General features: G+C 46.0%; 1 protein-coding gene across 1 annotated transcript in view; it reads right to left on the bottom strand.

The window, feature by feature from the left end:
- Positions 1-8,893, bottom strand: part of LOC126419203 (glucose dehydrogenase [FAD, quinone]-like) — a 165,719-nt gene extending 156,826 nt beyond the window's left edge. Inside the window, exon 1 of the mRNA XM_050086339.1 lies at positions 8,780-8,893. The gene's annotated coding sequence lies outside the window, so the exon portion shown is untranslated. The remainder of the gene's footprint in view (positions 1-8,779) is intronic.
- Positions 8,894-17,840: the final 8,947 nt, after the last annotated feature.

The raw sequence follows: 17,840 nt of genomic DNA, 5'->3' as shown, positions 1-17,840 counted from the left end.
TTCTGCGCGCTCTATTGATGCGAGAGACACTACGTAGAACATCTGAAGCATTAAAACTGGCATCTTAATTTCTCTCCATTTTTTATTAATCCAGTATCCAAAATTCTCGGACTAACGGGGTATACTTTCACATTCCACTGGCTTTTTCATAATTTTTAGGGATTTAGTGTTGAATTTTGTGAGTGTTGGATATACACGGAAGAGCCAAAGAAACTGGTACACCTGCCTAATATCATGTAGCAAGCCCGCGAGCACGAAGAAGTGCCGCAAAACGACGTCGCATGGACTCGACTAGTGTCTGAAGTAGTGCTTGAGGAAACTGACATCATGAATCCTGCAGGGCTGTCCATAAATCCGGCAGAGTTAGAGGAGGTGGGGACCTCTTCTGAACATCACGATGGAAGGCGTCCCAGATATGCCCAATAATGTTCATCTCCGGGGAGTTTGGTGGCCATCGGAACTCACAAGAATGTCACTGGACCCAATCTAAAGCAATTCTGGAAGTGTAGGGTTACGCATTGTCCTGCTGGAATTGCCTAAGTCCGTCGGAATGCACAATGGACATGAATGGAAGCAGGTGATCAGACAGGATGCATACGTACATGTCAGTTGTCACAGTGGTATCTAGACGTATCAGGGGTCCCATATCACTCCAACTGTACACGCCCCACGCCGTTACAGAGCCTCCACCAGCTTGAACAGTCACCTGCTGACATGCAGGGTTCATGGATTCATGAGGTTGTCTCCATACCCGTACACGTCCATCCGCTCGATACAATTTGAGACGAGACCTGTCCGACCAGGCATGTTTCCAATCAACAACAGTCCACTGTCGGTGTTGACGTGCACAGGTGAGGTGTAAAGCTTTGTGTCGTGCAGTCACAGAGGGTATACGAGCGATCCTTCGGCTCCGAAAGCCCATATCGATGATGTTTCGTTGCATGTTTCGCACGCTGACACTTGCTGATAGCCCAGCATTGAAATCTGCAGCAATTTGCGGCAGGGCTGCACATCCGCCACGTCGAAAGATTCTCTTCATTCGTCGTTGGTCTGGTTCTTGCAGTATCTTTTTCCGGACACAGTGATGTCGGAGATTTGATTTTTTACCGGATTCCTGATTCTCACCGTACACTCGTGAAAAGGTCGTCCGGGAAAATCCCACTTCATCGCTACCTCAGAGATGCTGTGTTCCATCGCTCGTGCGCCGACTATAACACCACCTTCAAACTCACTTAAATCTTGATGACCTGTCATTGTAGCAACAGTAATCGATCTAGCAACTGCGCCAGACACTTGTTGTCTTATATAGGCGTTACCGACCAAAGCGCCCTGTTCTGCCTGTTTACATATCTTTGTATGTGAATACGCATTCCTAGACCAGTTTCTTTGGCGCTTCAGTGTCTTCCAGATACTTTCTAACGTAAATAGCATTATCTTTGAACATGTTCTAAAATGTTTAGTGAATCACGTCACTTTTTAAATTCAGTATTTTAATCTTGTTTTGTCCAAAACAAAGCACTGACAACGAATGTAAACCATTTATCCATAAAATCTAAGCTCTGGACTGAGTAGCTTATCCTGTTGTAAATGTATCCGTGACTTGCAGTTTGTCGATTGGCCGCTACAGGTCATTTTTAAATAAATACACACTACAGCAGCTGATTATTCACGATACCACTCCTTTCAAGACATCTATTCGCATTATAAAGATGGATGCATATATATATATATATATATATATATATACATATATATATATATATATATATATGTGTGTGTGTGTGTGTGTGTGTGTGTGTTTGTTTGTTTTACATATCTCCTTCTAAGCCACTGGGCCGACCGGTGTCAACCAAATTTAGTTCACATGTCCCATACCATCAGGCAACAATCGCTGAGAGGGTAGATACCAACTACCTATCGTAGTTCGGGAGATGATGATGATTATGATGATGGAACGTAGGGGATGGAACGTAGGGGAACGATGCGAGAGACCCGCACCGCCGTACTAGGCAAGGTCCTAGTGGAGGTGGTTTGCCATTGCCTGATGTCGTAAACACTGAGGTGAAGATGCTGTGATATGCAAATGATTAGCTTTTCAGAGCATTCACACAAGGTTGGCGCCGGTGGCGACACATACAACGTGCTGACATGAGGAAAGTTTCCAACCGATTTCCAATACACAAACAGCAGTTGACCGGCGTTGCCTGGTGAAACATTGTTGTGTTGTCTCGCGCAAGGAGGAGAAATGCGTACCATCACGTTTCCGACTTTGATAAAGGTCGGATTGTAGCCTATCGCGATTGCGACATTGCTACTCGCGTTAGCAGAAAATGGAATCGGTGGGTTCAGGAGGGTAATATGGAACGCCGTGCTGGATCCCAACGGCCTCGTATCACTAGCAGTCGAGATGACTTGCATCTTATCCGCATGGCTGTAACGGATCGTGCAGCCACGTCTCGATCCCTGAGTCAACAGATGGGGATGTTTGTAAGACAACAACCATCTGTACGAACAGTTCGACGACGTTTGCAGCAGCATGGACTATCAGCTCGGAGACCATGTCTGAGGTTACCCTTGACGCTGCATGACAGACATGAGCGCCTGCGATGGTGTACTCAACGACGGACCTGGGTGCACACATGGGAAAACATCATTTTTTCCGATGAATACAGGTTCTGTTTACAGCATCATGACGGTCGCATCCGTGTTTGGCGACATCGCGGTGAACGCAAATTGGAAGCGTGTATACGTCATCGGCATACTGGCGTATCACCCGGCGTGATGGTATGGGGTGCCATTGGTTACACGTCTCGGTCAACTCTTGTTCGCATTGACGGCACTTTGAACAGTGGACGTTACATTTCAGATGTATTACGACCCGTGGCTCTACCCTTTATTCGATCCCTGCAAAACCCTACGTTTCAGCAGGATAATGCACGACCGCATGTTGCAGGTCCTGTACGGGCCTTTCTGGATACAGAAAACTTTGGACTGCTGTCCTGGCCAGCACATTTTCCAGACCTCTCACCAACTGAAAACGTCTGGTTAATGGTGGCCGAGCAACTGGCTCGTCACAATACGCCTGTCACTACTCTTGGTTAACTGTGATATTATGTTGAAGCTGCATGGGCAGCTGTACCTGTACACGCCATGCAAGCTGTTTGACTCAATGCCCAGGCGTATCAAGGCCGTTATTATGGCCAGAGGTGGTTGTTCTGGGTACTGATTTCACAGCGTCTATGCACCCAAATTGCGTGAAAATGTAATCACATGTCTGTTATAGTATAATATATTTGTCCAATGAATACTCGTTTATCATGTGCATTTCTTCTTGGTGTAGCAATTTTAATGGCCAGTAGTGTAAATAAAGTAACAATAATATCCATTACATAATAAATGTTAAATTATTTTACATAAAACCAATACAATTTCCTTGTTAGCTTTGAATGCAACGTTAGTAGCCTTGCACCAATGTGCTTTCTGATAAATAAATAAAGAACAAAAGTAACTATTGTGCACTAAACTTTACAACACATATTCTATTACCTAATGATTGAATTAGGTGTCATGCTGTCATTGGGCAATGCGTTTTTTGTGGAGGAAATGATGATATGGTATTTAACTGAAAATACTTAAATTTAAATTTACTATATATTTAAAAAAATAAAGTTACAGAGTTGATATTTACAACGTTTGTCTTTTTAATGATGCGCTTCTATACGAAATGTTGATCGTTAAGATCGACCAAAGAGTTCAGATTTTAGCACTTAGGTCTCTGTTACAAAATTTGCTAATTTCACTTTAACAGTAAATCCTAAACTATTATAGATATGATCAAGATTCAAGTTTTATAGGGATCACCATGAAAATTTATGGAGGACGGTAGATTAAAATTACTGTGACTTGATTCCCTGCACTACTACAGAATTAAATAGTTTTCACAAATGTTTCCCTTTATGGCCGATCTTAGGTCCGCCACATTTAACACTGCTATGTCTCCTCGGCCTCCAACGGCTATGACGTAGGTTCTCGTCTGTCTCACTCGCACACTACAGCGCTTAGGCCTCAATAGACCCCATCTCGTGGTGAATCTCCTCCCTTTGTGGCATCCGGTCCTGGACGACAGGGTTCGTTTCACAATTCCTGAAGGCTGACTCTTTCCGCCATATACTTAAATGAGAGCGAAATTCTCTTTAACTCACAACTTACTCTTTACCACTAAGACACTTCTGCAGTCGAATCAACGTAAGGAAATGCCTGACTCCAGACAGCGCTTTTGACAGCTTTCAACTGCTAAGCGAAATGAATGGCTCTGAGCACTATGGGACTCAACATCTTAGGTCATAAGTCCCCTAGAACTTATAACTACTTAAACCTAACTAACCTAAGGACATCATACACACCCATGCCCGAGGCAGGACTCGAACCTGCGACCGTAGCGGTCTTGCGGTTCCGGACTGCAGCGCCAGAACCGCATGGCCACCTCGGCCGGCAACTGCTAAGCGCAAACGGCTGTAGTCGAAAATGATAGCCATCTGTAGAGCTATGAAGAGGCGTTGCCATAGAGACGGTTACAAAATCGCGTTGTAGACACGCGAAGCAGCTGGACCCAGCATACAGAAACTGGTATCATCTCACACCAAATCTACCGCATAAATTCAAAGTTGTTTTCACGAATACATAGAAATGAAATTTTTCCCATATCACACTAGAAACACAGTTCATTTTTTCTTTTCGTTTGTAATAGAAAATTAGCGAAATGAATACGCGGGCATGCGGGGTTGATCAGCTAGTTTGTGAATAAAAAAGCGTTCCGTGTGCCTGACTCCAGAGAGTATGACTGATTCGAAATGTAGCACCCTACATCAATCGTTGGTAAACTGCAGCCCGCGGCCCCCGTGGGGCTCCAATCAAGTATTCGAGCGCCCCGACATTTTATAATAATATGCATCTCGCAACTAACAGCTAAATCCAAAAATGTCAGCTAACGTTAAGAGCTTTTTAAGGATGTAGTTTTCCTGCTCGGTAATATATAGAATTACTCACAGAGGAATCAACATTTTATTTTAAGATGTGCTTAATTTTAACTGACACTGGTGATTTGGGCCGTGAGATAAGCAATGTTAGCCACTTATGTCAGGGGCAGAGGGTAGGTAGTACATAGTGCAACCACTGCGGTGTTAGAGGATGTGAGTGGGGAGGGGGGGGGGGAGGGATGTTTCTGTCTTCCAGTGCTGACAACTCATTGGTGTATGTGACTCGTACCGGTCAGCTGCTATGATACAAATTTCAAACGGAAGTAACACGTATACGGGACTGCGCGTTATAGAGAAGATCATCTTCAAATACGATACATATTTGTAGCAATGAATATAAAGTGAAACTAAGGCAGTTGAAATACAAGGCAGCGAGTAGAATAAATGGTTCTGAGCACTATGGGACTTAACATCTGAGGTCACCACTCCCCTAGAACTTAGAACTACTTAAACCTAACTAACCTAAGGACATCACACACATCCATGCCCGAGGCAGGATTCGAACCTGCGACCGTAGCGGTCTCGCGGTTCCAGACTGAAGCTCCTAGAACCGCTCGGCCACGCCGGCCGCCCGAGTAGAATAAAAATGACATTCAAAAAATATAGTGAAACATGTGATCGTATCTCATATTGCATAATGCATTTAAAATGAGTGCAACTGCTATTGCTAACACTTTAACAGCCAATCCTGCCAGTTGGCGCGATGCGAAAATATCGGTAGACTGCCGATCCCGACATGTGACGGTGTTTAGTTTCTCCTACTGTTAAATACAAAACTACGTATGGTTACGGGCTCAATGCGTTGCGAGGGACATGAAGCTGCTGAAACAGCCATTTGTTGCATGAAGCTGAGCTGGTGGAAGGCGGGTCTACTCGTTCAGTGTGTAAAGCGACGGTACACATGGCTGCACGTTGTCTTAGGAAGGGTGAAATTTTGAGTGAATTGGAGCGACAATTTCTTGAGAATGACAATGACGACATCGACGATTCAGACGATGATCCAGGCTTTGTACAGGAAGAACTGTGTTAAACCTGGAATATTTCGGAAAATTAAGTTGGAACGCTGTGTTCTTTTCTGGTGTTTCTTCATTTTTTTTAACCACGAAACACTGCAGGAAAAGACACTACATACCAGCGCAGCAAGTGGAAAATAGCCGTGCGTAAAAATCCTTGTTGCAAAGAGTTTCATACAAAAAATTATGCTATGTGAAAGAAAAATGTAATTATATATATACCTCAGAAAAAATAGTTTCAGGATTTCAGAAAAGGTTAGTATCACAGTCAAATTTTCGCGAGTAGATTTTTTAAGGAATAAATACGGCCGGAATTATAAGACACTGCAAAAATTGCGGGGTCCCTAGCAAAGTTTTATTCAATTGTATTGTATTGCATGTTAACCGGAGATCTAGAAACGACGGAGAGGCTCCGTCCCCACCGCAGCCGCAGTGGTCCACAACACCACCGACGACTACCGCAGTCCACTTCACGCATCCGCTGCCCCACACCGAACCCAGGGTTATTGTGCGGTTCGGCCCCCGGTGGACTCCCCAGGGAACGACTCTCATCAGACGAGTGTAGCCCCATGGTAGAGTAATGGTGGTGTACGCGTATGTGCAGAACTTGTTCGCGCAGCAATCGCCGACATAGTGTAGCTGAGGCGGAATAAGGGGAACCAGCCCGCATTCGCCGGGGCAGATGGAAAACCGCCTAAAAACCATCCACAGACTGGCCGGCTCACCGGACCTCGACAAGTCCGTCGGGCGGATTCGTGCCGGGGACCAGGCGCTCCCTCTCACTCCGGAAAGCCGTGTGTTAGAAAGCTAGGCTACCCGGGCGGGCTTTATTCAATTAAACATCGGTTCACACACAACAAAACTTCGTCAGGCAATTTCCGTCACTCATCTTTGGTGGCGTTGAGGTGGCAGCATTCTGAAGCAGAGAACAGTCAACACGAAGGGTTCCGATCATTACTTACGGTCAGTGGCTTTACTACAGCTAATCTATTGGCGGCTCGTAACGCACTAATTCTTTTACACTACTGGCCATTAAAATTGCTACACCACGAAAATGACGTGCTACAGACGCGAAATTTAACCGACAAGAAGAAGATGCTGTTATATGCAAATGATTAGCTTTTCAGAGCATTCTCACAAGGTTGGCGCCGGTAGCGACACTTACAACGTGCTGACATGACGAAAGTTTCCAACCGATTTCTCATACACAGTCGACCGGCGTTGCCTGGTGAAACGTTGTTGTGATGCCTCGTGTAAGGAGGAGAAATGCGTACCATCACGTCTCCGACTTTGATAAAGGTCGGATTGTAGCCTATCGCGATTGCGGTTTATCGTATCGCGACATTGCTGCTCGCGTTGCTGGAGATCCGATGACTGTTAGCACAATATGGAATCGGTGGGTTCAGGAGGGTAGTACGGATCGCCGTGCTGGATCCCAACGGCCTCGTATCACTAGCAGTCGAGATGACAGGCATCTTATCCGCATGGCTGTAACGGATCGTGCAGCCACGTCTCGATCCCTCAGTGATCAGATGGGGACGTTTGCAAGACAACAACCATCTGCACGAACAGCTCGACGACGTTTCCAGCAGCATGGGCTATCAGCTCGGAGACCATGGCTGCTGTTACCCTTGACGCTGCATCTCAGACAGGACCGGCTGCGATGGTGTACTCAATGAAACCTGGGTGCGCGAAAGGCAACACTTCAATTTTTCGGATGAATCCAGATTCTGTTTACAGCATCATGTTGGTCGCATCCGTGTTTGACGACATCGCGGTGAACTCACATTGGAAGCACGTATTCGTCATCGGCATACTGGCGTATCACCCGGCGTGATGGTATGGGATGCCATTGGTTACACGTATCGGTCACCTCTTGTTCGCATTGGCGGCACTTTGAACAGTGGACGTTACATTTCAGATGTGTTATGACCCGTGGCTCGTCACAATACGCCAGTCACTACTGTTGATGAACTGTGGTACCGTGTTGAAGCTGCATGGGCAGCTGTACCTGTACACGCCATCCAAGCTCTGTTTGACTCAATGCCCAGGCGTATCAAGGCCGTTATTACGGGTAGTGCTTTCTCAGAATCTATGCACCCAAATTGCGTGAAAATGTAATCACATGTCAGTTCTAGTATAATATATTTGTCCAATGAGTACCCGTTTATCATCTGCATTTCTTCTTGATGTAGCAATGTTAATGGGCAGTAGTGTAGTATACCAGTTAACAACAACAAAAAAAACACTCTGTCTTTAGACCACGAGTGGCCTACCGGGACCATCCGACCACCGTGTCATCCACAGTGGATGATGCGGATAGGAGGGGGGTGGGGTCAGCACACCGCTCTCCCGGTCGTTATGTTGGTATTCTTGACCGAAGCCGCTACTATTCGGTCGAGTAGCTCCTCAAATGGCATAACGAGGCTAATTGCACCCTGAGAAATGGCAACAGCGCATGGCGGCCTGGATGGTCACCCATCCATGTGCAGACCATGCCCGACAGCGCTTAGCTTCGGTGATCTTACAGGAACCGGTGTATCCACTGCGGCAAGGCTGTTGCCTCAGTTAATAACAAGATTGGTAAATTTGCGGTCCGAGGTAAGCGCCACAATGTCAGTATTGAAAAGTGGGACTACACTGACCTAGATCGTCGTGTTAGACCACCTGCACTACAGCGCCGAGTATTTGGTACCCCCAGGAAACAGTGAGTGGAGTCGGCAGGCTTACCTTGAGCCTGTGTCGCTTGTAGTCTTGAGGAGCCTCGCAGCCTGTCTTGCGCCCTCTGTCGGCGCAGCAGCGGTGACGCAGCGCGAAGCTTCTGGACGGAGCGTGTGACGCGGTGTACACACGCCGATGGCCGCCGATTCACTGTCGCTGCGGCGGCCGCTGCGGTGGCCGCTTTCTACGGCGCGGGAGAGTCTGTCCCCCTTTCCTCCACCGCGTGGCGGCTGTTTGTGTGTCAGAGTCGGCCTTGCACTTGCCACTGCGCCTCTCATTATCGTCTTGCGGCAGCCGATCACCCAGCATTGAAACCGCGTGGTCAGGGCGGCATTCCTCCGCCAGCCTTCTGCCTAAGTCCAGGCCGCCGTGCCTCGCCTCATTATCCGCGCTGCACCGCCTGCGTAACCTGAGACCGCACACCTAGACGCACCACGAGGCGCCCTTCTTTTTTGTTCGCCGCAGCGGAGCTTCTTAGGAAGCCGCCGGCCTAATGAACCAAACAGGCCGGTAAGCGGACTCCTGGTGTCCCGAAGACAGGTACGACATCATGGTGTCCAGCAATTAAATATACTACTGGCCATTAAAATTGTTACACCAAGGAGAGCCGGCCGGTGTGGCCGAGCGGTTCTAGGTGCTTCAGTCTGGAACAGCACGACCGCTACGGTCGCAGGTTCGAATCCTGCCTCGGGCATGGATGTGTGTGATGTCCTTAGGTTAGTTAGGTTTACGTAGTTCTAAGTTCTAGGGGACTGATGACCTCAGATGTTGAGTCCCGTAGTGCTCAGAGCCATTTGAACCATTTGAAAACCAAGGAGAAATGCAGATGATAAACGGGTATTCATTGGACAAATATATTATACTAGAACTGACATGTGATTACATTTTCACGCAATTTGGGTGCATAGATTCTGAGAAATCACTACCCGTAATAACGGCCTTGATACGCCTGGGCATTGAGTCAAATAGAGCTTGGATGGCGTGTACAAGTACAGCTACCCATGTAGCTTCAACAAGATACCACAGTTCACCAAGAGTAGTGATTGGCGTATTGTGACGAGCCAGTTGCTCGGCCACCATTTGCCAGACGTTTTCATTTGGTGAGAGATCTGGAGAAGATGCTGGCCAGGGCAGCAGTCGAACATTTTCTGTATCCAGAAAGGCCCGTACAGGACCTGCAACATGCGGTCGTGCATTATCGTGCTGAAATGTAGGGTTTCGCAGGGATCGAATGAAGGGTAGAGCCACAGGTCGTGACACATCTGAAATGCAACGTCCACTGTTCAAAGTGCCGTCAATGCCAACAAGAGTTGACCCATACGTGTAACCACTGGCACCCCATACCATCACGCCGGGTGATACGCCAGTATGCCGATGACGAATACACGCTTCCAATGTGCTTTCACTGCGATGCCGCCCAACACGGATGCGACAATCATGGTGCTGTAAACAGAATCTGGATTCATCCGAAAAAATGACGTTTTGCCATTCGTGCACCCATGTTCGTCGTTGAGTACACCATCGCAGGCGCTCCTGTCAGTGATGCAGCGTAAAGGGTAATTGCAGCCATGGTCTCCGAGCTGATAGTCCATGCTACTGCAAACGTCGTTAAACTGTTCGTGCAGATGGTTGTTGTCTTGCAAACGTCCGCATCTGCTGACCCAGGGATCGAGATGTGGCTGCACGATCCGTTACAGCCATGCGGATAAGATGCCTGTCATCTCGACTGTTAGTGATACGAGGCCGTTGGGACCCAGCACGGCGTTCCGTATTACCCTCCTGAACCCACTGATTCGATATTCTGGTAACAGTCAATGGATCTCGACCAACGCGAGTAGCAATGTCGCGATACGATAAACCGCATCGCGATAGGCTACAATCCGCCCTTTATCAAAGTCGGAAACGTGATGGTACGCATTTCTCCTCCTTACACGAGGCATCACAACAACGTTTCACGAGGAACGCCGGTGGACTGCTGTTTGTGTATGACAAATCGGTTGGAAACTTTCCTCATGTCAGCACGTTGTAGGTGTCGCCACCGGCGCTACCTTGTGTGAATGCTCTGAAAAGATAATCATTTTCATATCACAGCATCTTTTTCCTGTCGCTTAAATTTCGCGTCTGTAGCACGTCATCTTCGTGGTGTATCAATTTTAATAGCCAGTAGTGTAACTCCAACTGCACTCGTAAATTTTAGTTCATTATAAACGTGTCGTTCCTTCGTGCATGTTGGCTCCTTTCCTTGGGGAAATAGGAGTCTTTTGTATTCGTTGAGAGTAGGTGAGTTTAATGGGGATAAGATGGAGTGTGGCAATCATAGAGGGATCGCACTACTTAATTTGCGTTATTAAATATTTTCTAATTTACTATTCGACAGAATACTCCCGATCATACAGAGGGAGACGGGGCCGTACCAATGCGGATTCCTTCCCGGCTCTGAGCACTATGGGACTCAACTTCTGAGGTCATCAGTCCCCTAGAACTTAGAACTACTTAAACCTACCTAACCTAAGTACATCACACACATCCATGCCCGAGGCAGGATTCGAACCTGAGACGGTAGCGGTCGCGCGGTTCCAGTATGTAGCGCCTATAACCGCTCGGCCACCCCGACCGGCTTCCTTCTCGGGAAGTCAACTACAGATCAAATATTCACCTTGACAAATCCTGAAAAAAAACTATTACGCATCACCTCTTCACAGATTTCAAAGCAGCTTATGATAGCATAAATAGAGAGCAGTTATATCAAGCTCTAGATGAACTGGGAGTATCGAGAGAGTTGGTATGGCTGGTGAGAATAATGACAATGAGCGAAACTCAAGGTAGTGTAAGATTAGGAGGAATTATGTCCAATACATTGAGTATTAAAAATGGAGTGCGACAAGGGGATTCATTAGCATGTCTTCTCCTTAATGCCGTCCTAGAGAAGGCGATAACAAACGCAAACCTTCTGAATAGGGGAACGCTCTTCTATAAATCAGTGCAGATACTGACATAGATATAATAGCAAGAACCCAAAAAGCAATGGAAGAGACGTTTACAGCCCTTGGCTAGTAGGAACATGCGGTGAATTATTAATGAACAAAAAAAAACAAAATATATGGCAGCTGGAAAATCCATAGAGAAAATATGCCACATGCAATAACATTGGGCAATTATACATTTGAGAGAGTTGAACATTTCAAGTACCTGGGCTGTACAGTTACGCATCTAAATGATACCTCCTATGAAATTAAGCAGAGATTAATACTAGCCAATAGAGTCTATTCTTCCCTAACACGATGTCTATTCTCAAGGCTCCTGACTCGTACAACGAAATTTGTATAAATCACTTATACGACCAGTGCGTACATATGCCTCTGAAGCCTGGACATCAACAACTAAAGTTCAAATGGTTCAAATGGCTCTGAGCATTATGGGACTCAATATCTTAGGTGATAAGTCCCCTAGAACTTAGAACTACTTAAACCTAACTAATCTAAGGACATCACACACATCCATGCCCGAGGCAGGATTCGAACCTGCGACCGTAGCGGACACGCGGTTCCAGACTGACGCGCCTAGAACCGCACGGCCACACCGGCCGGCAACAACTAAAGATACTGAATCACTGGATGCATTTCAAAGAAAGGTACTTAGACGAATTATAGGCCCAATCTGTGAAAGATGAAGATGGAGGAGGAGATACAACCACGAGCTGCATACCATATACAAAGATCAACCCATCAGAAGGATAGTGAAATCATCCAGACTGAGGTGAGCGGGACACGTGGCTCACATGAATGATACAGAAGTATCAAAAGGAATATTACAAGGAAAGCCAGGAGGGCAGAGAGGACGTGGTCGACCAAGAGCCAGATGGAGAGATGGAGTAATCGGAGATCTTAGGAAGATGAGCTATAGAAACTGGAGACTATTGGCAAAGGACAGAGAGAAATGGAAATTGTAGAAGTCAAGTCGGAAACGTGATAGTACGCATTTATCCTCCTCACACGAGGCATCACAACAACGTTTCACCAGGCAACGCCGGTCAACTGCTGTTCGTGTATGAGAAATCGGTTGGAAACTTCGATACGAGCTGTAGAGCCAAGAAAGAAGAAGAGGGTGACTTTAATGGGTGTGAGTACAGTGTAGTGGCGTATTTGTGTTATATTACAGAATGGGGAGAGGGTGAGACCTCTGCTTCCAGCTCACAGATAGGAAACAGGGGTACAACCGAGTTTAAATCATGTGTCCAATAGCAAGTAAGTGTCCTCAAATCTTGGAAACTCACTAACAAGTGGACTTCCGCACATTTCGTCAATTTCCAGAAGTAACTTCAACAAAAGTTAGTGGAAGTAGTTATTTGCATCTCGCTGCAAGTGCTTGCCGAACTTGGCCAGTTGATTGAAGTGTTTTCCATACATGCAGAATGTTTGTGTTCAGTACCGGTACTACAATGTCAAAGTCGGAAACGAGATGCCGCCGAGACAAGTGGACTGAACAAATGTAGCGTTGGATCCCCTAAACATACATGGGTTGGAAAAAATACGGAAACTCCGCGAGACATTCGTGCTTTAACATAAATGCAGATGCTAGTCAAGCCTACAGGTTGCGTTGTCGCATTTTATTACGAACGGCACCTGTACAATGTCCTCAATACGTTGCAAGGGTCAGTCGTGGTCGGAACAATGTCCTTTGCAGTCGTGAGTGCATTGCGTTGAAGATAAGTGATTCAGGATATGGGCAAATTGTTGGCGCTCGTATTATCGGTGCTTTTGTAACCAAGAGAGCCGAAGTGCGTGGTGTTTCAGGAGGCAACATACCGAAGATTTATACCCCATGTAGGGAAATCGGATAAATATCAACCACTAAATCACGATGTGGACGAAAGTATTTGTTGATTGATTGTGACAGACTGTCGTTTAAGGGAATTGTGATGAAAAATAAGGGGACCACAACAGCAAAAGTCACTGCAGAACTGAATGTCCCAATAGCGAACTCTGTCAGCACCAAAACAACACGAAGGAAGCTCCGTAAGCAGGGAACTGCAGGGCTAGCTGGAATTCCAAAACCACTCATCAGTGATGCAAATACCCATAACAGGAGAACATGGAGACGAAGCTGTAAGTCCTGGACTATAGAGCAATGGAAGAAAGTCATTTGGTCGAATGAGTCTTGTTTCGCACTGTTTCCAACTGCTAACCGAGTTTGGCTCAAATGGCTCTGAGCGCTATGGGACTTAACATCTGAGGTCATCAGCCCCCTAGACCTTAGAACAACTTAAACCTAACTAACCTACGGACATCACGCACATACATGCCCGAGGCAGGATTCGAATCTGCGACCGTAGTGGTCGCACGGTTCCAGACTGAAGCACCTATAACCACTCGGCCGCAGCAGCCGGCTCTGTCCCAATTTACGTACCAAGAATGAAACATGGCAGGATTCAGTAATGATCTGGCTAGAAAAATTGTGGTAATATATTGGCTTCTTGGTTACCCCCCGCGCGGAGTGGTCGCGCGGTCTAAGGCGTCATGTCACGGGTTGCTCGGCCACTGCCGCCGGAGGTTCGAGTCCTCCCTCGGGCATGGGATGTGTATTGTTTTTTGCATAAGTTAGTTTAAGTAGTGCGTAAGTCTAGGAACCGATGTCCTCAGCAATTTGGTCCCTCGGGAATTCACACACATACACAAGCAGGAAATCCGGGTTCGAGTTCTGTTATGGCACAAGTTTTCAACTGTCACTACATACAGCGTATAACAGAAACGGATGGTCAAACATCCAGGAAATTACACTAAAGAGAAGAAAGTATTGTATGGACTTGGGTCCGGAAACGTTTTATTTCCATGTCAGAGCTCAGTTTCTGCAATTCTCAACACATTAACAATCTACTTCGTTACGAAGCCTCATCCGTAAACAGCATGGCTGCACTAAAGTGAGGTTTGACACATTACTAAATGAGGTCTACCCGTACAACGAGCTGTTGATAGTTTCAGAACATGCTTTGCATGCTGTGTGTAGAGCAGGATCTCATGTAGCACTATCGAGACAGTCGTGTCGTCAGCATTACTTGCTGCAGCTAATTCTCTTACGCTGAGACTAGGGTTCTCAATTGCACGAAGCATTCCTCCTCCAGCCGTTGTGGTAGTGGAACAAAAATTGTATCTGATGCCATAACTTCAATTGCAACCGACAACGTCGTCCTCTTCCAAGTTTGAGTCCGTAACGGGAAACGGGAGATTAAAAAGTTACCCGATCTAAAAACTTATTTTATGTCCAAAACGTACATTTCCATTCGTACGTTTGGGTTCGTCATCATAACTTTAATTACTAAATTTCCTCTATAAACTCGAGAAGCCTTTAATATGAGTTATGAAACATCCTTTACTTATATTTATGCCTATAACTGTTACAAAATCTCCCAGAAAACACATACGTGCTTTTATGTTTAGAATCAGTAGTTATTTAAGTAAACTATTACGAGGATCATATGTTGGTTTACCTTTCCTTGCTTTCGCCTCATTGTGCCCAGAACGCACAAATCATCCAACTGGGCACTGAAGATGACGTCCAAGACACGATAAAGCCCTGATCTGTTTCAGCGAGAGCTTCACAAAATAATAAAAAACTGATGTCATTGTATAGCAAAAAAATGGCTCTGAGCTCTATGGGACTCAACATCTTAGGTCATAAGTCCCCTAGAACCTAGAACTACTTAAACCTAACTAACCTAAGGACATCACACACACCCATGCCCGAGGCAGGATTCGAACCTGCGACCGTAGCAGCCCTGCGGTTCCGGACTGCAGCGCCAGAACCGCACGGCCACCGCGGCCGGCATTGTATAGCATGTGGCTGGACTGTGTACGATTTGACGTGATCAAGTGATCAGCACTAACGCTGTAAACAGATAATATACGGTTGCTTCTCTGTGTTATAGGTATTATCTTACATTTATCTACATTTACAGATAGCTGCCATTCATCACGCAAAGTAGTAACGTAGAACAACTCTTCCTGTAATTCCTTATGATCGTCCAACTACGATACTTCCCTGTACGCAACAGCATCGTCAGCCAACAATCTCGAACACTGCTGTCGAGTATGCATGTATGTTGAAAATATTAGAGGTACTATTACGCAATCTTGGGACGCACCAGATGTTACTTTCGCTTCTCCAGAATATCTGCCCTCCTGTATTACAAACTGACGAACAGAAACTCAGGTTCAGGTTGCCTATCTAGCGACAGCTAGGGGCAAACAAAAATTTGATTTTCATTATTTCAAATAAATAGTGACCGAATTTAAAAATTTAAAGTGTGGACATAATCTACTCACCGAGAGGTATAATCTTATTCAGACAATAACACAAGTACTCCAGTTAAAAACAGTATGTATTTTTTGAGGCAGCGCAACTCACGGTGTACAAATGCCCGGACTATATTCATCCATTATATGAAAACGAGAACACTTAGTGACTTGCTACGAACTTTACACATAATTTCAAACCTTTACGAAACTTTTTCTCGCTGACAACGTCCCACCAAATTATGAAAAGCACGGCTTACTACGTTCTCGCTGTTCATGCAGTAGAACTGTCGCATGAGGCTTGAAGATTTAATTTATTACTTCTTTACTGTTAGCTGTATTCACAACACATTTTGCGGACAGTACCCAGATATACCAGTTAATGTATCTGAAAAATTATTTCATTCTACAACACATTGTTTAGGAGATACGACGCCATAAATAATGAGATCCGTGAAGAACTAGATTTTGCTTAAAACGGAGCGGAAATTACCCAGCATATACTCAACCAGAGTTTGATAATGAGAGCATTTAGCAATTCCTAGTAAACTTTAAACATACTTTTAAATCTTTGTTTTAAGTTTGAACATAGGGCAATTCTTTAAAGCATCGGGGGCTTACTGATAACGTACTAAATTGTCTATACTGAATGCCAAGATGGTTCCTTTGAAAGGGCCAGGTCAGTTTCCATCCTTCCCCAATAGGAGATTGCGCTCCATCTCAGATGAACTCGTCGTCGACGGCGCTTTGAATGCAAATCTGCCCTCAAGAGTATCAAGCGCACAGTGCGCTTGTGTCAGCTCATCTTGTCAACTGTCATACCTGCTGCTGCAGTGAGACTGTGAGCAGGGAGGGGTTACTGGCGGCTTTTCCACGTACAGCGTTACCGGTACCCATCCTGTTTCCCTGCCCGTGTCTTCTTTCCACGTGGACGGCACGCTGCGATGCCAGTGACCTCGGCCGCGGCTTACGTGCCGGAGGCCGCATCGCCCGAGACCTGCTTTGGGAAGCGCCGTCTGCTCCGAGGTAACGGGGACGCAGTGCCGTAGACAGTTCGCTGCACAGATGCTCCCGGATGACGCAGTCCTCGCGTGGTATGTGTCCGTCGTTGAAGTCAAAATGGATCAGCAGAAAATCCAATGTACTGTTTTCAAATGGTTCAAATGGCTCTGAGCACTATGGGACTCACCTGCTGTGGTCATCAGTCCCCTAGAACTTAGAACTACTTAAACCTAACTAACCTAAGGGCATCACATACACCCATGCCCGAGGCAGGATTCGAACCTGCGACCGTAGCAACAGCGCGGCTCTGGACTGGAGCGCCTAGAACCGCACGGCCACCGCGGCCGGCCAATGTACTGTTTTGTTTGCAAACGAGCGAGCGATTATGACATTGCGTAACATACACTAGCTGATCTGAAGTATCCGGACACACCTGTATAATGCGGAACTGACCGCTAGATGCCACCAGTGACGGACCCACCAGTAAAAAAAAGGAGGCACGTTTAATGTTTTGTCATTAAAGAAGCAGTAGCAGCAGAATGAGACTGGAACGCCCGCTAAACCCGCTGGGCAGAACAGGTGATTAGGATTGTGGAAAGGGACAAATACGGTATGGGTCAGGTTCACTCAAAATTGTAATTTATTGTAATTTAATAACACCTTTAAACTAAAACAGCACATAGCCGAACCTTTAGAACTACGAGTTTCAAAAAGGCAATTATTTCACTGCTGAAAGCCTCCAAACAAGAATTCTTAAAGCAACAAGGTAAATCTCAAGT

Source organism: Schistocerca serialis, chromosome 9, assembly GCF_023864345.2.
Source record: "Schistocerca serialis cubense isolate TAMUIC-IGC-003099 chromosome 9, iqSchSeri2.2, whole genome shotgun sequence".
NCBI lineage: Eukaryota > Metazoa > Arthropoda > Insecta > Orthoptera > Acrididae > Schistocerca > Schistocerca serialis.
Note: the sequence above shows the minus strand (reverse complement) of the source record. Positions and strands in the feature narration are given on the sequence as shown.